The 12,526-nt window shown below is 41.9% G+C and overlaps 1 protein-coding gene and 1 pseudogene across 5 annotated transcripts in view; both read left to right on the top strand.

Annotated features, from left to right (window-relative positions):
- The window catches only part of Cacnb2 (calcium voltage-gated channel auxiliary subunit beta 2), a 388,029-nt gene that overhangs the window by 112,558 nt on the left and 262,945 nt on the right, over positions 1–12,526 (top strand). The gene's annotated exons all lie outside the window — the stretch shown is intronic.
- Positions 2,208–3,469, top strand: LOC110290274 (L-lactate dehydrogenase A chain pseudogene; annotated as a pseudogene).

Here is a 12,526-nt window from a genome sequence, read left to right as displayed (position 1 = left end):
CCTGGAACCTAGTGGGGGCCATTGATGGGTACAAGACTCAAGCAATGACTTCCTTCCTCCCTTAAGCTGGCAGTGAAATTATTTTTAGGAACAAAGCCTCTCTTCAGTATGAAAACCCTGGGGTCCTAGAGATGGAATAGGTGAAGTATATCCTACTACTACAACTGGAGAGTTGTACTGCGTTAGCCAAGTCACTGTCCTGAGATCTGACGGTTCATTTGCCATCTAGGGGTGAACGACATTAGTCTTCATAACAGTCTCTAGACTAAAGGGATCATGCTTACCCCCTGGACTCCTTTTGTCCTAACTTTCCCTTTACACTTGACTCATGTCAAGCCTGTGAGTATGGTGTGAGGCTCCTTCTGCCTCATTCCCCTGAGTATCCTACCAAATGCCATTTGGTGTGAGACACTTAGTGTCCTCTGAAGGTCAGTCTGAGAAACAGCCCTTTAAAGCCCGCTGTGGCATTTCCCGTCAGGACTGTCAGGAACACTGCGTGTGCCTTTACAAGATGTTCCTTTTTTATGGGACTTCAGGAGAATTTGGTGTCTGCTGTGTGTGCCAAGCTGCGTGGCGCTTCTGAGCATTGGGTTTATTTTAAGCTTATGGCCAGTAAATTATGTAACTGACCGAGTTTCCCTTTTTGAGGTGCCTGCTAGAAAGCTTACAGTGAGATTCAGGCTCATCTGGAAGAAGTGCACTGGTCATCACAGGGTGTTCCAGTCTTTATTTCTGCATCTGTTGCCCCACCTCCATCTTTGTTGTTCTTTTATTGTAACTCCTTTTATATAATTTAAACATTTTTTTAAAAATTTATTCGGGCTGGTGAGATGGCTCAGTGGGTAAGAGCACCCGACTGCTCTTCCAAAGGTCCAGAGTTCAAATCCCAGCAACCACATGGTGGCTCACAACCATCCGTAACAAACAAGATCTGGCGTCCTCTTCTGGAGTGTCTGAAGACAGCTAAACTGTACTTACATATAATAAATAAATAAATATTAAAAAAAAATTTATTCATGAGCACTTAGCTTACTATAGAGTGAGTTGGCTAGCTTGTGCATACCCCAAACTCAACACTTAGTACTACCAAAACCAAATTATTATTCTTTCAAATTTCCTTAAATGCTTTCTCAAGTTTGGTGAAAGGAAGGAGGAGCATTAGAAAGTAGGGAAGAAAAAATATGGATTATATCAATTTCACTTGCTAATACTCCTATAGTTCAGAGATGAGTTACTTTTTCACCACATGGTACTAGTTGGGTCTACATAGTAAGTTCTTCCAGGAACTACAGGCCAGCCAGAACTACATAGTAGACCCTACCTGAAGAGGGGGAGGGATCTAGTGATATAGAATTAATTTTTCCATGAGTAAAATTTTTGACTTTTTAACAAAGGGAAAGAAAGAAGTTTGGCTAGTGAGTGTTTATAGAACATGAGAATGGTTTGGAAAACTACTAGAAAAGAAGTCATGTAAAGGCTGGTTGACTCTGCTCACTACAGGGGAAAGTGGCTCCCAGTTGATTAGAGGGTAAACTGTATGTTCCTCCTGGGTTGGCTTGTAAAATTACTTTTTATCTGGCACAGAACAAGATGGAGAAAAACAATAGCTTGGGATTCTGAAAATCTTACCCTGCCTGTTTTTTAATTAACTTGCAGATCTTTGGTGTGGGGGTGAACCTTGACTGTTGATTTGACTGAGAAAACCTTAGGGTTACTTAGTAAAGTGCTCCGTTGGGTGTGTCTGGTAGCATGTCCAGGGAGAATTGACTAAGGAGACAAGACCTAGTTTGAATGTGGAATGCCCCATCCCATACATAGAGATCAGGGTGGGATAAAAGCTGAGAAATGAGGAAACCATCAAAGACCAATTCCCTCTGCCCTATCTCCCTCTTCTCTCTCTCTCTCTCTCTCTCTCTCTCTCTCTCTCTCTCTCTCTCTCTCTCTCTCTCTCTCTCTCTCTCCCTGCTCTTCCACTCTCCCACTTTCCTTTCTCTCCCTCTCTTTCTCTTTCCCTCTCTCCTGCTATGATGTGAGCTACCGTGCCTTCATGTTTTCTTTGTTATGATTGATCAAAATCTCTGAAACTATAAGCCAAAGTAAATAATTACTTCAAGTCTTTTTACTCAGTTATTGGTCACAGTGACAACACTGTGACAAAGTTTCGCCCTTTATAAACTAGAAGTAAATCAGAACTTACACTCCAGGAATTGTAAGAATCACATGGGTCAAATTTCTAGTCTACTTTATGTCCTGGAGCCCAGTGGGAATTATGCATGTCAGCTGTTATTCTTTCTCTTTTCTCCTTGAGCAAAGGATTTCAAAAAGTGTTAATTGGGCTCGAGCCACTGTCACCGAGCCCAGCCCATGCTGCTGCTGCTCACCCATCACCCCCCACTCCCCCACTCTGACCGTACACTAGCTGTCTCAAAAGATTCAAAGTCCAAGATGGCAACCCTCAAGGACCAGCTGATCGTGAATCTTTTTAAGGAAGAACAAGTCCCCCAGAACAAGATTATAGTTGTTGGGGTTGGTGGTATTGGCATGGCTTGTGCCATCGTATCTTAATGAAGGACTTGGCAGATGAGCGTGCCCTTGTTGACGTCATGGAAGACAAGCTAAAGGAAGAGATGATGGATCTCCAGCATGGCAACCCTTTCCATAAAACAACAAAAATTGTCTCCAGCAAAGACTATTGTGTAACTGCAAACTCCAAGCTGGTCATCATCACAGCGCAGGCCCATCAGCAAGAGGGAGAGAGCTGGCTCAGTCTGGTCCGGCGAAATGTGAACATCTTCAAGTTCATCATTCCGAACATTGTGAAGCACAGGCCACACTGCAAGCTGCTTATCGTCTCAAATCCAGTGGATATCTTGACCTATGTGGCTTGGAAAATCAGTGGCTTTCCCAAAAGCCTAGTTATTGGAAGTGGTTGCAATCTGGATTCAGCTCAGTTCCTTTACCTGATGGGAGAACGGCTGGGGGTTCACTCGCTGAGCCATCACGGTGCATCCTGGGAGAACATGACGACTCCAGTGTGCCTTTGTGGAGTGGTGTGAACATTGCCAGTGTCTCCCTGAAGTATCTGAACCCAGAACTGATGCAGAGAAGGAGCAGTGGAGGAGGTTCACAAGCAGGTGGTGGACAATGCGTAAGAGATGATCAAGCTGAAAGATTACACATCCTGGGCCACTGGCCTCTCTGTGGCAGACTTGGCTGAGAGCATAATGAAGAACCTTAGATGGGTGCATCCCATTTCCACCATGATTAAGGGTCTCTATGGAATCAATGATGGTGTCTTCTTCAGTATCCCATGTATCCTGGAACAAAATGGAATCTCGGATGTTGTGAAGGTGACACTGATTCCTGAGGAAGAGGCCCACCTGAAGAAGAGTGTAGATACGCTCTGGGGAATCCAGAAGGAGCTGCAGTTCTAAAGTCTTCCCCGTGTCCTAGCACTTCACTGTCCAGGCTGCAGCAGGGTTTCTAGGGAGGCCACACCCTTCTCATCTGAGCTGTGGTTAGTACAGTGGTGTTGAGGTGGTGTGGGGAAACATCTCAGTTCCCACAGCTCTGCCCTGCTGCCAAGTGGTAGTTGTGTAGTGGTAACCTGGTTAGTGTGACAGTCCCACTGTCTCAGAGTCACTCTGCCTACTGTGCAGGCTTCCATTACCATGTGTGCTGCATTGCTGCCCTGCACACCCTCACCAAACATGCCTAGGCCACCGAGTTCCCAGTTAGTCATAACCTGGCTCCAGTGTGTAAGTCCATTATGCATATCTTGTGCATAAATGTTCTACGGGATATTTTATGTACTATATGTGTCTATAGTGTTCATTGCAATATTATGTGAAATGTAAGATCTGCATATGGATGAAGGAACCAATCACTCAAGTGTCATGCCAATGAAAACACCAAATAAACCTTGAACAGTGGAAACAAAAAGTGTTGAATTGGTAGCTGGAGAGATGGTTCAGTGGTTAAGAGCACTCCAGCAACCAGATGGTGGCTCACAACCATCTGTAATAGGATGTGATGCCCTCTTTGGGTATGTTTGAAGATAGCTATAGTGTACTCATACACATAAAATAAATAAATTTTGTTTTTAAAGTGTGGGATTCCCTGAGCCTTAGGTATGGGAGTTGGATTAGAGCTGTCCCATTATGACTAAGCTCTGCATTTCGATAGGTTGTAGTTAGTTGACTAGTCTCTATCTGTTCAAAAAGAAGTTTTCTTGTTGGGTGAAGACTACACTTATATGCATATATAAAGCCAAATATTTAGGGTGTAGTTAGGGATTATACTGGTTTAGTGAAGTGGTTGCAGCTGTAGGTTCTCTGATCTATGACATCACCAGCCCTGGGTAGTTGGCTGTTTCCAGTACCAGGCATGATTTTCCTTTTGTTGAGTGACCATAAATCGAGTTACAGAGCTTTCGGTTAGCACCACAGTATGCTACTACTGTACCCTTAGAATTATACTGGCATGCTGGTCATATTGTGATTCATAGGCATCAAAGTTGTATAGGATTGTAAGAGCCAGAGGATGAGGGGATTGTGGTGAGATTGTGCCTCCTAATAATGGCAGAAGCTACTTCCATAAAGTTTTAGCAACATGACTGGATGAACAGGAACTGAACAAGGGCAACAACAATAGATATGCCAAAGTGTAGTGGAGAAAGCCCACAAGGCATTAATTCTACACAAAGAACTACAAGCAATTAAGGAATGTTGAAAACAGGAGATATAGTCTTATACAGGGAACAACACAGTGTGCTGTCTAGCTTTATGTCAACTTGACACAAACTAGAGTCACTGGAGGGAAGAGAGCCTCAACTGAGAAAATGCCGCCATAAGATTCAGTGATAGGTAAGCCTGTGGGGCATTTTTTTAATTAGTGACTGATGTGGAAGGGCACAGCCCTTTATATGTGAGGCCATCTCTGGTCAGGTGGTCTGGGATTTTATAAAGGAGCAAGCCACTATTCCTTGACCTCTGCATTAGCTCCTGTCTCCATGTTCCTGCCTCATATGAGTTCCTATTCTAATTCCCATCAATGATTAACAGTGATGTGGAAGAAAAAGCCAAATAAAGCCTTTCCTCTCCAAGTTGCTTTGGTCTTAGTGGTTTATCACAGCAATAGTAATCTTAGCTAGGATACACACCAACTGATTATCCAATATCAAATAGCCATCCCTGCGAACATACATTCAAGTAGCATTATACAGACTGAGTAACTTTCATTTATGTATTTAGAAATATACATGCATATACATATATGCATGTATGATCAGTTAATGAAAAAAAAAAAGAGGCCATGCACTTGAATGAGAGCAAGAAAAGTCTGTAAGGGTAGATTTGGGTTAAGGAAAAGGAGAGGGAAAATGGTATAATTATATCATAATCTCCAAAAGTAAAATAAGTAAAACAAAATGGTAACTTGCTAATTTTGTAAATGAAGGCTATGGTGGAGTCAGTGTCAGGACGAGTGTGAGTGTGTAAGAGTTTTATAGTCTGTCAAGCATGTTTTGTGGTAACTGAAGGGGAAATGTGCATTTCTCTTTCTTGGCCATTCCAATCAAAAAGGAAATTAAAATAACCACTTGGAAGTATTTTATGCTGTGGTCACCATGAGTTTGCTCATGAGATATTATATCTGAACAACATGCCTTTTTCCATCCGAAGACCATTATTTTCTTTTCTATATGCATGCTGTATTTCTTTCCATCCATAATGAGTAAAAAGAATGGGTCAAATTTATTTTCAGAATAAAGGATGAGCTGTGGTGAATTTTAATCAGCGGATGGTCTTGGACTTGGTTTTTCATCATTACCGTTCTGATTAACATAATGGAACTCTGCCTTTGTACAATTTTTCTCTTGCACTTGGAAAGTAGTGATGTTCTCTCATTGCCCTGATTTCTGTTGGGGAAAACCAGAAGTCTGGGTAGAGAGGATTTGAGTCAGAGTAGGAGAAGGAGATGATTGGAAGCGTTGTTTGCTTATTTTCCTTGCATACACTCTGAGTAAGGAGTTAAATGAAGAAATTTTAAGAAGATACACTAAGCCACAAATCCAAATCCAAAGCAGAGGGAGACAGCTGGGAAACCTGGGGAATTTTGGTGTTTAAGTGTTTTACTGCTTTGTGTTGCAAAGTAGGGACATGACCTTGGTCAACTTTGAGAGACTCAAAGGAAAAGGTAGAGAAGTGGATTTTGCAGGTTTCCTTGAGCTATGCAGAAAAAAGGAGGGCATTGGATTTAAGTGACTTTGATTGCAGGATTGAACTCCTTTAGATGTCATTGTATTACAAGATAAGGGGATTATTAGGATTACCCGGTTTTAGCACACACTTGAGTGTAGCATGTTTTACATAAACTGCAGCATAAAGGTTGTCTTCCATGTATCCAACCTATGACTCAGGCCACATGGAGCCAAAGACAGTTAGGGATGTGACCCTATAAAAAATCATAGTCTTACCCAAACACTGGAGTTTTTCTGGTTTTTTTGGGGGGTGGGGGGGCATGTGTCAGTTACTTGGTTCTCAAGCATGATCTTTTTAAGTTACAATGTTGAGTCTGTTTCCAATGTTAGAAGTGCTTAAATCTTACTGAAGCCAAGTGCCCATTCCATGTCTTCTAGTAGTTTGGGAAGCATAACTTCTTCTCCTCTAACTACCTCATTATTTTGCTGACTTCTCCTGTTATCTGTGTGTAGTCTTATTACTAAAAAATATGGTTATTGATTGGAAAAAGCAAACATCATAGTAGATAAAGGAGCGCCGGGCGTGGTGGCGCACGCCTTTAATCCCAGCACTCGGGAGGCAGAGGCAGGCGGATTTCTGAGTTCGAGGCCAGCCTGGTCTACAAAGTGAGTTCCAGGACAGCCAGGGCTACACAGAGAAACCCTGTCTCAAAAAAAAAAAAAAAAAAAAAAAAAAAAAAAAAAAAAAAAAACATAGTAGATAAAGGAATACAGAAACCTTGGCAAAAAAAATCTGAAAAAGAATGATACATATTTTCATTGAAGCAGAGTCAAATAGAATTGTGCTTTTTTGGTGTCTAAAGAAGTAAAGATTTAGGCTAGGGAGATGACTTAGTAAAGTGCTTCTTATGCAAGTATGAGGACCTGACTCCAGATCTCTAGCAGCCAGTAAAAAGCTAAGTGTGGTGCTATGCACCTGTAGTCCTAATGCTTGAGTGGCTAAGGCAGTAGGATTCCTGGGGCTTGCTGGCCATCTAGTTTAGCCAAATTGGTGAGCTGCAGGTTTAATGGGAGACCCTGACTCAAGAAAACCAAGGTAGAGAACAATTGCAGAAGACACCCAATATTGACCTCTGTCTTTCATGAACACAGCAGAGAAGGTGGAAGAGGAGAAGGAAAAGAGAAGTGAGAAAAAGAGAGAAGAAGCAGAGGAGGGGGTATGATGAGTAACAAAGATAGAAGTGGCTTGATAAGAATCCTGCTTGGAATCCTAAAGTGAGACAGAATGATCAGAACAAGACAAGGAGCAGACTAGAGCTGACCCACCCATGAAGGCATATCAAATTGTTCCATCAAACTGAACCACAATTATGGATAGAAATGGGCAGAGATGAAGAAATGTGAAAGTAACCATCTTTTATACTTACCCCAAGGCTTTTTTCCCCTCTGTTGTTTCTAATCCTCTGAGCTCGTCTGCTTGTCTCACCTCTCACTCCATGTCCTCAGGAGGTACCACCATCATCTTTGACTTAGTTCCAACATTGTTGTTTCCTAGCTGCTCTATGCTTTCCCTTCAGCCATCTTTCACTCAGCTGCAACCTTACCACCAACCTGTATGTTAAATGTTGTCTATCTGGACCTGCCTGTGACTGTCTGAATGAACCATCCCATTGCTCTTACTACAAAGATAAAAGTCCCAGCAGAGGCCATGGCATGGTTACCACCTCCCTTTTAAACCCACTTTTGTCTGTCTCCCTCTCTTTCTTGATCCTCTGGCTACTTAAATAGTATCATCCCTTCCTCTACAGAGATATTTGTAGATGCTTCTGCCTGTGCTCAAGCCCCTCCCCTCCCCTTCATTTCAATCTTAACTCCTTCCCACTTGGCAACCTTAGCTCAAAGAGCACTTCCCCAATGCCACAGTCTCCGACCCACAGAGACAAGAATGACACAGACACCAAGGCGGGCTCACACAGCTGCTTCTTTACTTATGGCTTTCTCTCTTACAGCTCTCTTCCCCAGCAGCTTCTTCTTCCTCCATCCTTCTTGCAGCAAGCCTATTCTCCTATCTCGCAGCAACTGACTTCATCTCTCTCCACACCACCTCATCCAATCAGAAATCACATACACTCCAGGCACGAGCTCAGGTCGGTCACCGATAGGCTGACAGATCCGGATCACGAGGAATACACATGCTTTTTCACTGCACATGCTCGGGCAAGGCAGTAAACATGTGGGGTTCATGGGGCCTGGCAATGGGTCAGAGTGCCATCTTGGCCCATGCAGGCGCACCTGCTTCCGGCACCCCAAAATGCCTTTTCTTACTTTAGTAATTTTAACTGTCTACCTGCTCTATTTTTTTTTTTTTGTAACATTTTGTACTTTCATCCAACTAATATCCTACTTTGTAAAAAATGTTTGTGTGTGTGTGTTTGTGGATATAGATCCAAGTGGTTCCCTGAATCTTGACCTCCCTACATTTAAAAATCTTGCGTATTATATTTCCTCTTTTGTGACCAGTACCTACAGATTCGTGTGCATGCCCAACAGCACTCAGGTGATATCCAGGTGATAGCTACTTAACAGACAGATGCCGGTAATTGTTGCTCTTGTAGTTGGTTTTAATGTTGCTGTTTCTTTTGGGTGGTGGTTATTGGTGATGGTGTTATTGTTTTTCATTTATGGAAAGCAGGGGAGTGAGGTTTTCTTTTGTTTGTTTGTTTGTTTGTTTTTGTTTGTTTGGTGTACTTAAGAACTCTGTGATCTGAATGCGCATAGCTGTAACACTGGACTATGATGGGTGGGTATGAAATGAGTACCAAGGTTGTCACAGCCTTGAGGCTGGAGACTGGCTTTGTGAGACCTCAGCCACTAAAAGAGCTGTAACACCAAAAGTCACTCCTGATAAGAGATCTCTGTTCTACTCTAGAAAGTATCTCAAGGTTGTGGTGACATTGGGACATTTTTTAAATTAAACTTGTCATTAGTTGATTATAAAATTATGTATGACAAGCCGGGTGTGGTGGCACATGCCTTTAATCTCAGCACTCGGGAAGCAGAGGCAGGAGGATTTCTAAGTTCAAGGCCAGCCCAGTCTACAAAGTGAGTTCCAGGACAGCCAGGGCTATACAGAGAAACCCTGTCTCGAAAAAACAAAACAAAACAAAACAAAACAAAACCAAAAATTATGTATGACATGTAAAATGATGTATAAAATCATAGAAGCTGGTGCTGGCAAGATACCTTAAGAGATCAAGTTGATTACTATCATGCTGGATCCACATGTTGGAAGGTCAGATGTGAGTCCTATAAGCTGTCCTCTGACTACTATACATGGTCTGTGGCATATGCACAAAATAAGTCAATGTAATAAATGCATGGACATGTATACATGTTATACTGACAGATCTTTTGAAACATATGTATCTCATATAATAATTGAATTGGGTTAAATTTATCTATCTCCTTGAATATTTTTCATTTGTTTTGGGTAAAAATATCCAAAGTGCTACATTTTTAAAATATGCTATAATAGTTATCTGTAATCACCGTGTTGTGCAATAGCCTGCTGGAGTCTCTGTGTGTGCATATGTGTGGCATATGTGTGGCATATGCATGCCTAAACAGATGTGTGTATGGATGTTCTCACCAGTGTATGCTCATAAAAGCTAACACATGCCTGTGTATGCTGAGACCAAATACATCAACAATAGATGTATTTCTCCATCTTTTCCATTATATTTGGGCGAAAGAGGGGGGCCTCACTGAATTGAGTGCTCATTAGTTTGGCTAGACAACAAGCCTCTAGGATCCGCTCCTCCCCCTTTGCTTCTGCTCATCGTACACTATGGTGAGAGTGGGCATCACCATGGCAACACATGATGTGAGAGGTAAGAATCCAAACTCAGGTGTTCATGCCATCTCCCAGTCTTCCATGCCAGGACTTCTTGCTCCTCTGAATAGCTAACACCATGGTGTTCAATCTCCCCTTCGGCTCCCTCTCTCTTACCTGCTGGGAGATCACCTTTTGCAGCTGGCATAATTTCTCTAGTGTCATTCATCTGAGCAAATACACCATCTCAATTGCTGTGTGCTTTCTCTCTTGACACTAGGCCTAACACACAACATGAAGAACAAACATCCATTGACGTCATAGATATGTGTCTGTGATCTTCACAATGACTTCAATCACTCTTTCTTTGTTATCACATTACAATACTTTAATGTAAAGATACCATATATTATTACAAAATACCTCACTGAACCATTCATTAGCTTTGTGGTGAGTTCCATAAATCACAATTTATTTGATTAACTTCATTTGATTTGATTACTTAGTAGCTGCACACTAATTGCCAATATGTAAGCTCAGCAGTTTCAGATTTCTTACTGGAGAATCTGTTTCTGTTTTGGGAGAAGAGTCCAGTATTTTTAGATCAAATCATCTAATGATGATTATTTTTCCTACTTGTTAATTAAAATAGGCAGTTATTTTCACATTTACCAGATCGAGTCATTCTCCTGTTTTGCTGGATAAAATCTGACTGAACTCTGTTGTGGAACTGGGCACCTCTCCCTGTTTCACCTTTCTGCCCCATCAGCTCCTACCTTTCTATATACTCCTTGGATACTATGAATTAATTATTCACTCTAACACTAACACACAGAGGTATTCGTAAAATATGGGTTTCATTTCTTTAACTGGGGTAAAAATAGGAGTAGCTTAGATAATGTGGGAGCATGTTTCTCTTTGTAATGCCATACCATGACAAGCCACTTCCAACAGATATGGCAGCTCCCAGTGAGAGACTGGAAACCTACTGCTGTGTCCCTGGAATGTGGGGAAGGCTTTCCTGTGTTTCTATAGCACTACATCTACCTTAGGGCAGTACGGGAGAGAAAAGTACAAGGTGAAGGCAAAGTCCAGTTCCTCTAAGGACATCCGTGGGATTGATACTTGACATTTTTGCTTCTTTCTCATTGGCCAGAACCTAGTCACATGTACCACCCCAGCCCCCAACCCCCAATCCCCAACCCCCAACCCCCAACCCCCAGTTGCTAGGCAAGCTGGACTATTTGCCTTAGTACAGGTTCTCTATGTTTGTTCTGGTTACTATGGATGAAATGATACATAAATAAATAACAAAGACTCAAGTGTGAATTTATGTCTCCTTGTCATTTTCTGTGCTCAATGCTAAGACTGTACACAAAAGGGAAGTCTGAATTACTGGGAAGATGAAGTTTAGTTTGAAGACTTTAGACCAGGTGTGGTGATGTATACCTGTAACTCCAGCACTTGGGAGGTAGAGACTGGAGGGTTAGGGGTGCAATGACATCCTTGTCTGCGTAGTGCATGATAAATCTGAAGATAATCCTGTGTGGTGTGAAACCCTGTTTCAAAAATGCCCAGGAGCTGGAAAAGTACGTAAACATGCACACACACAGAACAATCCAAGACAAAAAATAAAAATACAAATCCCGAAACATATTTTAGGTGTATCTGTGTTGCCTTAATGTATTATAAGTATGTAGACCACTCACATTTTTGCTTGTATATTTTACATAAGCAGATGTAGTGCGTATCTAGTCTGCATGTACATTTTTGTGCTGCATTTACTGCCTAGTTACCCAGAATTCTTCCTCTACTTATTGCCCATTGGCTGCAGCACTGCTTGTCTTGTAAAAGGGGCCCGCATATCCCTGCCTTTACAGAGCCTTGAGTGTACCTGGGAGGGATAGTTAGGGACTGTTTGCTGGGCGGTCCCATTCCTCCTTGTCACTATGTTCTCTTCCCTCTGCTATGTTGTAAGACCTAGAGCCTGTTTTCAGTATGGTGGCACCTGCCTTATGTCAACCCTTATAGAAAGATGGTGGCATGGACTCCCTATAGAAAGGAAAAAAAGGGGAGTAAAAGATGAAATGTACTTATTATTTCCTATTCACAGCAAGTTAACCCAGCACCAAGAAGACAGAAGGTCCCCAGCAAATGTTTGCAGAACCCACTTAGAGTGCTCAGCATTCTTTCTTGGGTTCTTGAATGGCAGTGTGGGTGTAATCTCTAATGAACTGGGGAATCTCTCACATATTGTGTTTAAAAATACTATACTTAATAAAAAGTGAAGTGAATTCTGAACTCAAGGAGAGATGACTTTCTACCAATGTTTTCATCTTATTGTAACTTTGACTTTTTAATTTTTTGACATTTTTATTCTTTGTTTTTATGAAATGTGAGACAAAGGGACTTTTTAAAAGCCCTTGATCCTTCCCACCTCCCTAACCAACTCTCTCTCTCTCTCTCCCTCTTCCTCTCTCTCTCTCTCTCTCTCT

This window comes from Mus caroli, unplaced genomic scaffold, assembly GCF_978045245.1.
Source record: "Mus caroli unplaced genomic scaffold, Mus_caroli_1 scaffold_2, whole genome shotgun sequence".
NCBI lineage: Eukaryota > Metazoa > Chordata > Mammalia > Rodentia > Muridae > Mus > Mus caroli.
Note: the sequence above shows the minus strand (reverse complement) of the source record. Positions and strands in the feature narration are given on the sequence as shown.